The sequence below is a fragment of the Adiantum capillus-veneris genome, chromosome 29 (genome assembly GCF_014529385.1).
Source record: "Adiantum capillus-veneris isolate H3 chromosome 29, ASM1452938v2, whole genome shotgun sequence".
NCBI classification, from domain to species: domain Eukaryota; kingdom Viridiplantae; phylum Streptophyta; class Polypodiopsida; order Polypodiales; family Pteridaceae; genus Adiantum; species Adiantum capillus-veneris.
In genome coordinates, this window is record NC_140959.1 from 104,602,700 (window position 1) to 104,618,493 (window position 15,794).

A 15,794-nucleotide genomic window follows, 5' to 3' on the forward strand; every position below is an offset into this window, starting at 1 on the left:
ATAGAATTGTAATCCATCCCCAAGTTTCGCAAAATCTTTCTTGCTTCATCTCGGGAATCTGGCATCACATTGTCAGCTGGTAGTATGTGCTCTTTAAGCAATCTACACAACATAAAAATACGATATAGTCGTGTAAAAATCTATCAGATCATTATACATTTAGAGTTTTATTAAAGTAAACTAATTGTAATAGATCACCTGAAAAGCGCTGTGACGCTAGTGTCACTCCATCCAAACTTTGTCTGCATGTTGAGAAGAACCAGGAGTGCTTTCAATCTAGACATACGTGCTCCATTATACAATGGCGTATCGGCTTCACTTTTCATATCATCATAGATACGCCTTTCTGAATCCATGATCGTCTCGATCATTTCATCAATCTCGGGCTCAAACATTGCCTCGTTGGGAATGTGCTCTGCATGATCATCCCCCGAGCTGTCAGAGGCTACTTCTAGTGGCCTCACATATGCTGCTTGACCAAAGCGCCTGCGAACACGTCTATTGGGTTGCAAGATTGCTGCTTGTTGGCCAGCGTCAGAGTCCGACGAGTTATAATTGGCAACAACTCGATCTATAATAGATGGATCGAACTCGCCAAATTCGCGAACGTGCTGCAAAGAAACACGTCTTGTCCGTCGCACAGCATGCTTGCATTGATTACAAGGACATAAGACCCTCGTTGAGAGATAGGTGTTTCGGTTGGACGGTTCCACATCCTCGTCACTACTCATAATGAGGATAAAAATCTTATAACCTGGACAACAAATTTAATATTCTATTGGCATTCTTCGTCTTATCTCTCTCTCTCTCTCTCTCTCTCTCTCTCTCTCTACCTCACATTCTCTAGTCATGTCCAATCCCCGCACACCTCGGTCTAGAGGTGCACGGAGATCAGAACCACCGGGTTATAATCTCGTCTTTATTGGTCAATACCTATATTTGTGGGTACAAGAAATCTACAGACCCACGTCTACATGATACTGCATGTAGTGGAAAAAACCCCTTTGCCTCTTCTCTAGCTGTAGCACTTCACAACATCTTAACATCTTTTCACAGTAGATCTTTTCACTGTTTGTCTAACTCTAAACCCTAAACCGTAAGTAATTCTTGCGTGGACTCGATCTAACGTAAATAAGCGTAAATCTAAATAAACGTAAATCTAACTAAAAATAAACCTAAATCTAATTTAACGTAAGTCTACATCTAACCTAATCTTTAACGTCTTTTGGGATAGTTTCCTACGACGTTAAAACTGTCTTCTTCTTGTGTGTGTGTGTGTGTGTGTGTGTGTGTGTGTGTGTGTGGGTAAACCTAAATAAACCTAAGTCTAATCTAATATAACATAAATCTAAATCTAACGTAAATTATGTTATATTAAAAACAAAGAACTAAACTAACAGGGATTATAAGAACCTTAAAACTGATTTAACACATAATTTTTCACATAACTCGGTAAGAGTTGGCATTCTCATCACTAAAGATGTGAGAGTTAACTTCCGGCGGTGACGCTGCCTCATCTCCATCCACATCTGACGACAGCAATTGGCCCTTTGGACCATTCTTGCTATTGTTACTAACTTTGAAGTTGCTGTTGAATGACTAGAGGTTGTCTAGATGGTCATTGTCGGGGATGTAGTGACTCTTGCCGCCCTGAAGATCCACCTTCTTCCCTATCTTCTGAAGACATTTCACCAGTACTTTTGGATCGACGGAGCCCACCATGAGTGAAGGCAGCAATACCCTATATTCCATTGAGGGCTTTCTTCACCCGCTTCATGCAGGCATCGCAGTCTATGGAGACCTAAATCTAATCTAATATAACGTAAATCTAAATCTAGCGTAAATAAACGTAAATCTAACTAAAAATAAACCTAAATCTAATCTAATTTAAATTAAATAAACCTAAATCTAATTTAACGTAAGTCTACATCTAACATAATCTTTAACATCTTTTAGGATAGTTTCCTACGACGTTATAACTCTCTTCTTCTTGTGTGTGTGCGTCTATGTGGATGTGTGTGCCAATAAAAAGAGATAAATGGTATAACCTTTCTATTACCCATGCCAAGTATGATAGATTGGTTATGCCATTTCCCTCTTGAATAATAGGTCTTGAGTTCAACTCCTCGTCGGCTAGATCTTTAGGTTTTTTAATTTTAATTAGTTTCCTACGACGTTAAATTAGTTTCTCTCTCTTTCTCTCTCAATGTGTGTGCGTTTTTTTGTTTATGCATGTTTTCTCTCTCTTTTCCTCTCTCAATGTGTGCGTTTTTTGTTTATGCATGTTCTCTCTCTCTTTTCCTCTCTCAATGTGTGCGTTTTTTGTTTATGCATGCTCTCTCTCTTTCTTTTCCTCTCTCAATGTATGTGTGCATTCTTTGTTTATGTATGTGTGTGTGCGTTTTTGTTTATGTTTGTACTCTTTCTCTCTCTCTCTCTCTCTCTCTCTCTCTCTCTCTCTCTCTCTCAAAAACACTATGTGTGTGTGTGTGTGTGTGTGTGTGTGTGTGTGTGTGAGAGAGAGAGAGAGAGAGAGAGAGGGAGAGAGAAAGAGGGGAAGGGAACATGAGAGTGAGGAGAGGGAAGGAGCATACCTGGCTCTCCTTCCTCTCCTCGTGTGTGTGTGTATGTGTGTGTGTGTGTGTGTGTGTGTGTGTGTGGAGAAGAAAGAGAGAGAGAGAGAGAGAGAGAGAGAGAGAGAGAGGGGGAGAGCGTTACCTGCTCCTTGCTTGAGGGCGCCGAAGAACTCAGATCTGAGTTCTGAGTTTTTGGGCGCTCTCTGTTATTTTTTTAGCCCAGCCGGCGTCGCTATGAGCGTCGCAAATTTATTTGTAAATTTACGACGCTCATAACGACGCCGGAAAATTTTTTTTTGAGCATCGCTGTGTGAGCGTCGCTAATATGAATAACCTCTTGTAGTGCTTTAGGTTCATAAGGAGCCATGGAGCATGTCAAAAGAATATTATATCTCTTACCAAGGGGAATCTTGGGGACAAATATGAAGTGCTAAATACAGCGCAAACATGAAAAAACTGGGTTCAACATTATGAGTTGTAGAATCCCATAGAAACTATTCAATATCTACCCAAAATTTATCCTTATGACTAGGTATGGTTACTACCTACAAAATTGCATGTAGTTGTCACAAGAAACTAACAATATTGAAAAAGCTATACTTGATATACTAGAATGTTTCGTTTTCTTCTATAATTGAAAAAATCAACCATCGTTGTCTACTATGCAAAATAGGGTACTAGGTGCCCCAAAACTCAAGAAATATTTGCTTTATGTTACAATATGCGACATAGAAAATCAAAACTGCATTTGGATATCATGAAAGCCACCAAAAAAATCATAGAAGAGCTAAAATTGGCTCAAAAACAGGATTTGACATTTTTTTTGATTTGGTCATAACTTACAACTTTAACATTTATTTCTCCCTAGAAGCATCATGACATGTTGAGGACTACTAAAGATAGTTCTCTAGCATTATAGACCTCACAAACATGAATTCTAGAGTGGTATAGTTGCAAAAAGTTGAAAAAAGCAAAAAACAGGACCCGTTTTTTCACACAGTTTAGGTTGTGAAATGTTGTGCAAGGACAAGGTTAAAGATGGAATTGATATTCCAAAAAAATGTGAAGTTTTTTTCAGCTCATGAGACAACTTTCTAAATAGATAGCACCTCAAAATCCATTTTGAAACTCTTGACATAATTCAAGGAAAATGGTCACTTCACAGGACACAAAAGTGTCCCAAGACATAAAAGTGTCCCATTACCAACCTAGTGTTAATTACCTAATGCTGCCTAATGTATTGGATCAATACATTTTTAATGATGTGTAATGCAATGGATTAATACATTTTCATGAGGTTTAATGTGGATTAATGCATTATTAATAATGCATAATGTGGATTATTAAAAATTTGAAAGCTTCTTAATTACCTCTCAGATTGAGAACGATAAGCTTTGAGAGAAGACCGATAACTCCATCATTTGTGTGGTAAAAGTTAAGGAACCATTCAAGGAAGATGCCAGCCAATGAGAGCGGCATCTTCACAGCAAGGAGAAGGACAAGAATAAAGCGGGAAGCACTCTCCTGCCATATTGGGGTCTTGACTGCAGATTTACTCGCGATGCTGGGATGAATCCGATAGGCCAAAGCTGCAGCGAGCGAGGATGAGAAGCGCAGCGGTGGAATGAGACATGTGAGAGCAGCCCATAAGAGATTGCCCCAGCTCTCGTACTTCACTATTCTGTACTTCACGTCGGCGCTGTGCGCCTCTTCTGTGCGGTGCGGCTCTTCAGCGGTATTCATCTTGTTCATGCTAATTGAAACTGAATCAGTGATTAGCAGTTTGATTAGAAGAGCTGATCAGCTGCTAAACAACAGATATGAGTCTAGCTGCAGGCGGACAATTGGAGCCGATCAAATACTGATCAGATGTTTAATTAACAATGTACAGAACACATCAGGGCTTGCCTAATCACATGACATATTGTCTGACGACGTTATCGAGCACGCAAATTAATTCATATGTTAATACCCTCCCTGACGATCAGCTGGATGCGTTCAAACAATTCGTTAATTTTTTAATTTTAAGAAACATAGATTTATTTGCCTAAAAGTACTGTTTTTCGGTTAAACCTTAAGAGAAGTTTCACACGCATTTAGGTGTCACTTCAATAATCTTGTGGTAGACGTTAATTTAATCCTAAGAAACATAGATTTATTTCCATAAAAGTACTGTTTTTGGGTTAAACCTTAAGAGAAGTTACACACGCATTTAGGTGTCACGTCAATAATCTTGTAGTAGACGATATCATGTAATTCTTAACATTATTGAGACCCAAGGTAGGACGACATTATTTCTTCCAAGCCTACATGGTTTCTTCCAAGCCTAACGAGCGAGCTTTATCTCTATATACTAAACCATGAGAGCTGCCTTTGGATTGGAAGCTCATCCCCCCCCCCCCCCCCCCCCCCCCCCCCCCCCCCCCCCCCCCCCCCCAAACAAAAACCCCAACGATATAGGACGGGTCACCCACTCATACAAAGAAAAGAGATTACATCCGTCAAGTAGGTGACATAATGCCACATGTTTCACTCTACAAAATGCTAATAAAGTTATGCTATGTACCGATCTTATTACTATTACATCTATTCTATAGCTAGTTTAAACACACTGGCAAGGCTCGTTGAGAAGGCTTATGTACAAGGCTTGTTGAGAAGACTAAGGGTGTTTTCATGAGGCCTAATCACAAAGAAGGCATGCCCAAGCCTTGGCGTGGACTTGGTGATGGTAGGCATGTATTTTAATGTGCACAATTACACACTACCGAGCGGGTGCTCTACACAGTTGGAAATTGAAGCACGAACTTGAGAGGAGCTCAATAGTGCTGCAGGAGCTTATTGGTTGTTATAGTTACATCCATATTTGGGCAACCTAGAGCTGCTATCCAAAAGCCTTGCAAATTTGGGCATGCATTGTCTTCTAGGTAGGATATGGCATCAACCTCTAGATGGCAGTGTGTAAGGTGAGGCAATGTTCGAGTAGACCTACAATTGGCTTGGTGTCACTTATAGGGGTAGTGTGTAATCTCGAGGGATTTGCCTCTTAGACATGTATGTTACCAGGTGAATTCAAAAGAATGGGTTTTTTTATTGTCAAAATTATAAAATTTTAACAAGATTATATTAATATAATTTTAAATTGATTTTAGATAAAAACTCGTACGTTTTTTGAAAAAAAAAGCTCATTTTATTACCTTTAGTTTGTAAGTAAAGAAGTTTTCTTAATACTCTTTGAATGTTCGTTATATGAACAGTTTCTTAAAATACACAACCCCCCTGCCCCGCCCCGCCCCGCCCCCCGTTCTAATCCACCTAAAACACACATAACATGCAACCTCTTTTATATAGACAGGAGGAGTCTTTCAACTTTCCACTTTTGAGAGACTTTTCATTTCCTAGACTTACCCTTCACTTATGCAATTGAGATGTTTTGAAGGGAATTTTCTTTCTCCTAAATTTTGGAGACCAACTTTCACAAAATAAAATATAAAAAAACAAATAAAATGATAGTCAAAGAGCAACACAAATTGGGATGAATAGGTCAGATCGACCTTAAAATACTTGGTATGCACCAGACTTTGAATCTAGCAACTTCGTAGAAACTATGTTGAAACGTGATTTGAAAACAACTTACCTTGTGTACGTATAGCCTTGCTTGATTATGATTTTATTCGAGAAGACCATTAGCTTGAGTTGGATCATTAGTGACACATGGCAACAAACTTTCTTTTTCACTATTTCATGTAGAGCTTTGTGAGACATTTCTGTGCCTATAGAGAGAGAGAGAGGCAACAAAGTGTTGCCATTTCTGTGCCTAGAGAGAGAGAGAGAGAAAGAGAGAGAGAGAGGCATTGAGTACTGATGTCACACAATCTTTCCCATCCTCTTTCACCTTTTTTTTTTCCCCTCAATGTCATAATTTTTTATGCTTTTAGAGTGCGATGTAATCTGAATAGTTCATTGTTACACTTGTTTTCAATGCGATAATAAATGTTATAAAATATTAGCATCACTTTCTCATTTTCTCTCTCACAAAGAAGCTTCTTATTATTATTATTATTAGATTCCTTTCAATAGCTTTATGTAGGCCATAGTGAACTTTCACCTTGTTATACTTATACTTACAAACTTACACTTGTACTAAAAGCCTTGAAGACTCGGATTCACTTTCGTTTAATTTTTTATGTTCTAGAATGCTAATGTGAGTCCCACATCGAGGAACTCATTAATTAATTAATTAATTGAGAAGATTTGTCTTTTTTCAGATCGAAAAGTTGAAGTCTCTCTATTATCTTCGGTTATTGCACCCAACCCCCTCGCACATACCATCCCCCCTCACCCCATCGTTGCCCTTGCCATCGTCGTCATTGCATTATGCTCCTCGGCTTCCCCTACCACCGCCATGGCATGCTCCCATTAGCTCCACAGAGCAAGAGGCTACGAGCTCTCTTTCTCTTTGCTCATGTTCTCAGATACTGTAGTCTCTGACCTACGGTCATTGTCCCTAATCTGGCCTCATCTTGCCTGGCACTACGAGGTCAGACAACAACCCGGTCCACTCCTCCTTCAAGAAGGGAGAGGAATTAGGTTCCGCAGGAGATGCACAGCGGCGCTGCTACCTCTCTCTAACAACCAAGCTTGCGTACCTGCAGTTGCACCTACTGTTGGAGCACATGCAGACAAACGAGAGAGAGAGAGAGAGAGAGAGAGAGAGAGAGAGAGAGAGAGAGAGGGATTCTACACCCTCTGTGTGCGCTCCACCCCAAGCCTGCCCTGCATGGACATACATCGACTCGCCCATCTATTCTACTAGCATGCATGGTAGGAAGCCCTCCCCTTGGTCATTGCATTGTTGCACCTTGGGAAACATGTTCAAGACACATACAGGGAGGCTATCGAGATAATGGCAAAAAAGCTCTTGTGATCCTCTGCGGCCCAAGGTTTGCGCACAATGCCGCATTGCCGACGACGGAACAAAAATCTCTCTCTCTCTTCCTCTCTTCTCCACGTGTTTTCACCTTGTTCTTTTCTCTTCCTCTTCCAAGACAAAAGAATCTGCCTAGATCACTATAAAAATTTTGAAAAACGTTTGAGAGACATCAACTCTCTTGTCTCCCTCTCCTCCACGTACCATGACCTCTACTTTTCCTCTCAAATATTCCTCTCAAATATACACAAGACATCATCTCAGACTGTATTAAATAAGCCACTTTGCGAAAATTGGCTGGACCTATAGGCCTGTTGAAAAAGGCCTTTCCAGAACAAGGGATTCAAAGAGTGCATGCATAGGAGTTTGATAAGTTGATATGAAGTATGACTTGATAAAATTTTCTTTAATACTTTAGTGGAGGACCTTTTAAAGATCCATCTATCTATACTTACTCTTTATAATGCACCTTAAAAATGTGTCAGGGGCAAAAGAAGCCCTCGATGTGTCTCATTTTGGTGAAGCTTGAAAGGTGGTGAACATTTGCAACTTTCAACCTTTTAATCTAATAAAAAAGATTGAGTGTACTTTTGCTCATTTTGGTGAAGCTTGAAAGGTGGTGAACTTTCAACCTTCGAATCTAGTAGGTGGCCAAAACGTTTTTTTGAATTTGTTTTGATAAGAATCTAGCAAGATGCTTAGTTTGCATTCAAGGAAAAAATGTATTCCCCCACGAACTAAAGGCAATAGGAAAAGATCAAATTGAATACTTGGGTGCTGGAGGATTGGCACCATGGCACGGTGATGTGACACACACACACACACACACATAGAGAGAGAGAGAGAGAGAGAGAGAGAGAGAGAGAGTCCAAAGGGAGTTTTGAAAAAAAAAAACGTAAAACCTCAATTAGATTTGAGCTTGCCTTGAAGAAAACCTAGAAAATAAGAGGAGTTTTACTGCCCTTATTTCCTTCGGTTAGGAAAAATGTATTTTTTTAAACCTATGTAAGCAAGGGCATGACGTGTGGAGGACACAGACAAAAGCGTGTGGCCTATGTCAAGGCGAACGCGTAGGACCTTTTTCACTATGATGCTGCGGTTGCAGGATAGGGAGGCAGAGACGACAGTGGGGTGGGGTCTATGCTTGGGCGGGAACATGGCAGAAAGGGCATCATGTGTGGATCATGTCTGCATGAAGACGAACCGCTACTACACACAGCAGGGTAATGGACGGCCGGTTGTGCACAGAGCAGGGGAGCGGACGGAGCGACTGTGGAGGGTTGTTGGCTAATTGCAATCATGGACAGCACAACAGGGCAGCTTGGGGCGATTCTGTATCAGAGAGGAAGTGGAGTGCACTCTTTGTGTCTGTGTCTCGCCATTGTCTATACAGGACGCCGCCAATGCAATGGAATCGTGCTTAGGTGTGTGTTCTCTCATTGAATAGGAGAACGCATGAAGGAGATGGCGAGCTAGCATTGCATGCAAGCCGAATTGGTGCTCCTTGAGGTCGAGGCACAAAGATGGATGCGAGAAGGCATCGAGGTGGAGGAATGGCTACGCCCAAGCAATGGAGGATATAGACGTTGCGTGAGAACCGGGGATAGAGGCACTTTTGCTTTTGAAACCTTTAAGACATACGGAATCTTACAACCTAATTAATTAATGGATCAAGAGTAGACCCAATAGAAGTAGGACATAGCAATAACAAGGTGAGAACCCCCAATGGCCTGTAGAAAGCAAGGGAAGGTCATTTTTTGGCGATGTGGAGGTATGTGGTGGAGTGGTCGGACCAGTAGTTGTAGTTAGTGCCGGACATGGTTTGCGGTAGGTCATTGCTAACCCATACGTGGTCCAGCATAGAGTTGTGTACTGTGGTTGGATGGTGTATCAGTTGGTGGAGACCGTGCTAGAGAATGAGGTTGGAAAGGGTTCTATATGTGCTGGTTTCCAAGTGCGTTAATGTTGAAATCTCCCATTATGATTAGTGGTCGCATGGTGCGGGTTGAATCAAGAAGATTGGAGATGCTATGCAGGAACCCTGGGAGCGATGATGTCAGTGCCCTGTAGAGTGAAATGACCGTCGCTAGGCACTTGTTGGCGCAGTGGAAAGTTGCATGGGTCATTTCAAGTGTTTGATTGATGCAGATGTGTATTTGTGTAGGTATTAGGTTGTCTTTATGGAGAATGGAGATGCCGTGTAGTTGTGTTGAGGATATGTTGTGGAAGCCCGGAATGGTTGTCGCATGTTGTCGAGTCTCTTGTAGGCAGAGGACATCGGAAACCATTAGGCTTTTGTCGTGGATGATATCGTTTGCATGCTTTCCAAGGGAGACTATGTTCAGTGATTGGACAATGTAATGTGTATCTTGGTGGAGATGTAGCTGCTTTTGGACGGGGGAATAAGCTGCTTCTGTTCTCAACCTGTGGAGCTCTTTGAGGACAGATGCGTCGGTGTGAATGTTGCAGGGCAGCAAGCTCTCCACCAAATATAGATTTGCAGTGTCACGAATCCGTGTGAGAGCAGTGTATGCGAGGCCGTGAGACCTAATCCCTTTGGGGTTGAAAGCTAGTGTGTTGAGTGTAAGCCCTTGCGATCGGTGAATTCTGCGGGCCGTAGCAGGCTGAACTGGGAATTGCTTGCGTGTGAGGGTGTTGAAGTAGTTCTTGCCAATTTGGAATTCGCGTGTGATGCGGAGAATTGGCGTCCAACTAGGCAATGTGAGTGGGTTGCGAAGATGACGGTGGTCGTACCTTTGTTTTTGCCCTATGCTAGGGTTGGTGAAATGAAGCCAGAGGCATGTCGTGTCGGAGAATGTAGTGCAGAGCTTGTAGACGCCTTCTGCACAGTTGACGAGGCCGTCAAGAATGTCTAGATTTCCAACGCATAGTTCGACCACTAGGCCTGGCTTCAGACACAATGTTGCTTGGAGACCCGCAGTTTGTCTGACATCCAATGAGATTGTTATTGTTTTGCTGCAAGAGGCGGCACGCTTGTCAATCGCTTTGAATATGTGTGGCTCACCAGGCAATTGTGCGAAGACCTTTTCATTGTGTTCATCCTTTGCCTTGTTAGAGTAGAATAGGTGTGATATGGTTATGTTAGCAGGCAACTCTCTGTGGAAGGAGTTGTTAATGTATGCAAGGTCGATGCTCGTGTGTGAGCCAATTCTCATTCAGTTGAGCACCTCTATAAACTGTCCATCGGTTTGTCTCATTGTCATCGTTAGTTCGTAGCACTTAAGGAATTCATGCCAGTACGAAGGTGCAACCGCCTCGAGAAGAGGCTGCTTGCTTGTGAATATCCAAGAGTCTTTGACTGGGCTAGCTTGGCAGAGGTCACCACAGAGTATGACATCTAGGCCACCAAAAGGTTGGTCGTGTTTTCTCTTGATGGCACGAAGACGCGAGTCAGCCAATGAGAAGACACTTGATCCTATCAAGGAGACTTCATAAACACTACAAGCTCCAAATCTTGATAAAGTAAGGACAATGCATCTAGCTTTTCTGCTCTGAGGCTTGTGTGTGTCATAGTTATCAAAGGCAAATGTAAAGCCGAGTGTATAGTTGTACCACCAATGTTGAATGCTACCTTGCCTATATATGCCATCAGGAGTGCCTTAGGAAAGTCAGCATTGTGGCCCGACTTATGCGTGTAGAAACGAATGAGGGCTTCGACTAGCAAGAGCAATGTGAATGTTTTTCCAGTGCCTGCTCCACCTGTGAGGAAGAGATGTATCTTTTTTGATGTCGCTATGCGTTTTTTAAGCATGACATCATCAAGGATGAGTCGTTGTTGTGGGTTTAGTTTCTTTATTGATGTGTGGAAATCCTCATTGGTCATGCCAATATGTTTGGAAAAATGCAAAGCAAATGGTTTTTTCGTTGGTTGGTTTGATGGGGTGTTGATCATCACGTTGGCATTTGTTGGAATCGTTCAAGGAACTTACACTTCTCGTGTCGCGTGAGGTTGTGATAGCTGTTGCAAATCTGTCAAGTGGAGCTGGTTTGACAACAAACTGTGATTCATTGTTTTTCACTGTCTCAATGTTCGAAGTGTAGACATCCATCCAAGACAAACCTTTGGGTAGGTGCTCATTCTCATGCCTTTACCACGGCAAGAAGAGAAGGCATTGTTCTCTATAGTGGTTGTCAAGGTCTTTGGCTTTACTGTATCTAATGTATCGTACGATGCGTGCCCTCTACAACAACGTGTCAGGCCTGGAGAGATTTTTGGTTGTGGAAGCGAACTGGGCCAAGCACATGGCAAAGAACGAGTGTGGTCTGAAGGCATATTTGTCAATGATGGAGGCAGAGAAGATTTATGTTGTGTCAGGGTGCATTTTTTGCAAGGCGTTCTTTTTTTTAAAAACGAGAGCACGCTCTTCAGGTGGGTTAGTATTTATGTATATGAATTCTCTAGAGGAGCTATGCAATGGAAGCAAGAGACATATGTAAGCAGCTTGCTGTGAACTAATTTGTTGTGTGTTAAGGATTGTGCTACCAACTTTTCGTAGTCTCTCCAACGTTGTTCCATTGTTTGCGACACAGTGATCAACTTGTGCCTTGATTGCTCCTATTAATGTATTGTCCATTTTTGTCATGTATGAGGTGCAATAGCTCACAGCTCCATGTGCATTTAGCACGAACTGTATATCTGTATTTGCATTCCAAAGTGAAGCTATTGATTTGTTGAAGTTGTTTGTGAATATATTGCTTGGTTTGTGCTTGAGAAAAATAGTGGGTCGTGAGATAGTTGCTTGCAATGCAAGCAAGTACTGTTCCATGGAGAGTTGTACTTATTCTAGCCATTCTTCAAATGTAGGGGCATTTTGTAAATCAATTTGGCTGAGTTGTTTTTCGATTTGTTGCAAGTAAAGCTTACCTTGTCTAGCTATGTTCGCCTCAAGTATTCCTTGTCGGATAATAGTTGTGAATGGCATGGGAAAACGTGGAAATCCAAAACGGCAACTTTTGCTCTTCTTTTGGCAAGTCTTATGATGCTTGTGCTTGTAAGCTTCAGAAAGTTCATTAGGCAAGATGGATCTATCTGTGCTAACGTGGGTATCTACAGACAATACAATATCTTGATCTGAGTGTGTTGTGAGTGATGGAGCATTTTCTAGCCACAATAAACCATGATCATGTTGGCTACCGCGACTTTGGAACTCCGTGATGAAAAAGAAGTCTCGTATTTTGCCACATATAGATGAATCAGTGCGCAACAACCGTTTCATTGCGTTGAACCTGTTGACGTAGAAACGAGCAGTTGTAATGGGATCGGCACGAATGAGGCGACGCTGATATGAGCTCAGACTCTCATTGGGCTCTTGGCTCAGCGGGACTAACTTCTCAAGTGCAGCAAGAAGCTCTTTCTATCTTCGTTCTACGGAGGAGAACGTGACAAAAAATGTAGGCGGTCCAAGTTGCAGGATCATTGCGAAGAGATTTTTTTTCATCTTTTCCTTGTAGTCGGGGGATGTGTGCAGTGCCTCGAAGTCTCTAAAGCCTAATCTTGAGTTGAGAAGACTCTCTATGTTTGTGTCTTCTACAACTTGTCTTGCAGTTAGCACTGCACCTCCTAGCTTTCCCTTGCGCATTCGCACCCAAACAGAGGAAGCAACTTGTTGCGACATGATTTTGATAGACTTGAAAAATAAATTCTCGATGTCCAGGGCGAATCTTCTATCGACGTTGATGAGCTCCCACTTTGCGATTGTTTGATAATCTTTGGTTGCGGCCTCCCTATATCTTCTAGGGGACCCGAAGAAACGAGTTGGTGCATGTTGAATACAAAGACGAGAATTTTGTGACTGTCATTACGCTAGTGGCCCCATCAGTACCGAAGAAGAGGCATGCACCCGGGACAGCATGTTTATCATGCAAGAAGCTCTCAAACAAGTCGTTGAGCAAATTTGATCTAAGGTCATGTGGTGCACCTGTTGAGTTTTGGAGATGGTGTAGCGCGAGGAAGATGTCTGAATTGTTCGAAAACTGTGCTACGAAAACGGTATCGACATTGTGTTCGGCCAAGTGAGTCATTGGAAAGACACGCAAAGATTGTAAATATTAAGTGAAGGAAGAGTAGAGAGCGAGTTATGGAGAGACACCACGGCAATAAGGCTCAAAAGCAAGATACGATTTTCTTCTGAAACGCGATATACAATGGATAAGCCAAAATTTAGTTCATCGATTGTAGAGGGTTCTAGGTAAGGAAGCATAGTTATTCATGGTGAAAGGCCAAAAGCTATGGAAATACATGCTCTCAAAGCATCTAGGTTTCCATCAGAGGAGTGAAAGATATCATAGACCCATTTGTGCCAATTTTGAACACACCCTCGACAACAGATGTCGGTAAAATATCCCTCACCTCTGGAATGCTCTCCATGTACACCTCCTTGAAGCTCCTTGGCAAGCCCAGAAGACGATCCACCATAGATCCTGACACTTGAACCGCCACAACATGTCTATCAATGCTGCTTCAGATTTGTGCCTCCAGCCTGAGCGTCGTGTTGATGACGTGATCTTTATCGCAAAGAGAACAGCACAGTCGGCCTTCAACCTTCTTCACCTTCGGTGAGTCACAAACTGAGCACTGGGAATGCAAGAGAGCTCTATTGAAGTTCACAAAGCGCAAAGTCCCCACAACCTACAAAAAAAACAAACGTGTAAAGACCACTAAAGATGTCTTTATCCGGTTGAGCGCAAACCATGCAAAGTCACCTCTCTATTGTAGCCGAGAATCTCACACTGTCTATGAAATGCTATGGTCAATTCTTCCTTCAAGCGTGATCCTCGCACGGGGGCCAAAGTTGTGACGTCCAGAACAGACAATGTGCGCACCTTGCCAACAAAGAGGCCAATATTCCTAGCCACAAACATAACAATGTCCTCCCTAGCCATCTGGGCCATGACCCGATCGTAGTCTTGCTTTCGAGAGTTGACAAAGCTCACCTACATATGACAAAAGGTTTGTCAATATCGAAAGAAAGAAACGCTAAAGCCAATGCTTCTGATACGTACAACTACTTTGTCGTCTGGGGTCGGGCCATCAGCAACAACCAAATCCCCAAATGTAGTGCCAATTCTTTGATGGAAATTACGACTTTGCAAGACAACAAACGCCAGTGTCGCTAAGGGCGGACGTGGGCTAGTAGTCTCGAAAATTGTAGCGTCAGCAAGAAATGTGCTTATCTTGGTCTCAGGATAGAAATCTAAAGTAACAGGGAATGGGTCACGAGGTCGAATGGTTGTCGACGCACCGACATGCAAGGAGAACAAAGCTAACCCAGCATCGTTATGGTTTTTAGCCCTCACAAGAGGACAGTCAACCCTGACGAACAAGCCGATCTTGAGCTCCCTGGTGTAGGTCTCAATGAAGGGATCCACAACGACGACCATGATCGTGTCGATGCAATCGGCATCGACGATGTCGAACTTGACGTAACGTGCATTTTTCTTTTGCCAAGACGAGATGGAACGGTATGTGCCATATCAATTCAAGATTTTCCCCTCTATGGAAAAAGGTTTACTATCCTCATCTATATCGCTAATCATGAATAGCAGCAAGGTTTCCTTGACTAACAAGCTTTTCCCTTTGTCCAGTAGCTTGCCGCTGTCCAAGACATTCTGAGCAGCTGAAGATTGGCCAACTTCAGAAAATGAGGTTGTAGCTTTGCCTAATTCGCGAGCTGGGCAAGGAAGTTGTTGTTGAGACGAAGACGGTGCTTGTGCGCACTCCTCCCCTAGTGGAGAGTATCCTTTGCCTACAAAAAAAAAGCAGAGCACCATCTTAATGCAACTCAACACTCAAGAATGCATTGTAGCGAAGAACATCGTAGACACGTTAAGCCTGTTCCACAAAGAATGATTGTGCACACCAGCCATACTTGCACTGCCAACGGGATTGATAGAAGGGCTTCCTTGAAGCACGGCATGCCTACACCTCTTCCCAATTGCGATTTCCTCGAAGGCAGGATTTGGCGGCGACCCGACAAAGCTTGACACTACCAGGTGCGATGAGCGTTTGCCTGCAGGACATGGAGGAGACTCAACGAACCTACACAGTTCTGCAGGAGGAAAGAAAAGGAAGAATCCAATTAACCATAGCATTGACTAGTTGAGGAAAGCAAAGAGAGCATAAAAAACATCCTGCAAGCAGCACACTCGTAAAAGCAAAGGAAGAACGAGGCGTAGAAACGAACTTCCTGAAAGGATGCGAACAAGCTTGCGCGAAATATGATTTCTTTTTGGATGAGCAAGCAAACAAGTTATTTAATCTTGGAAAATGT

At 42.5% G+C, this 15,794-nt stretch overlaps 1 pseudogene; it reads right to left on the reverse strand.

Moving 5' to 3' along the window:
• Positions 1 to 13,777: 13,777 nt before the first annotated feature.
• LOC147419697 (uncharacterized) lies at positions 13,778 to 15,060 on the reverse strand (annotated as a pseudogene).
• Between the last annotated feature and the right edge of the window lie 734 nt (positions 15,061 to 15,794).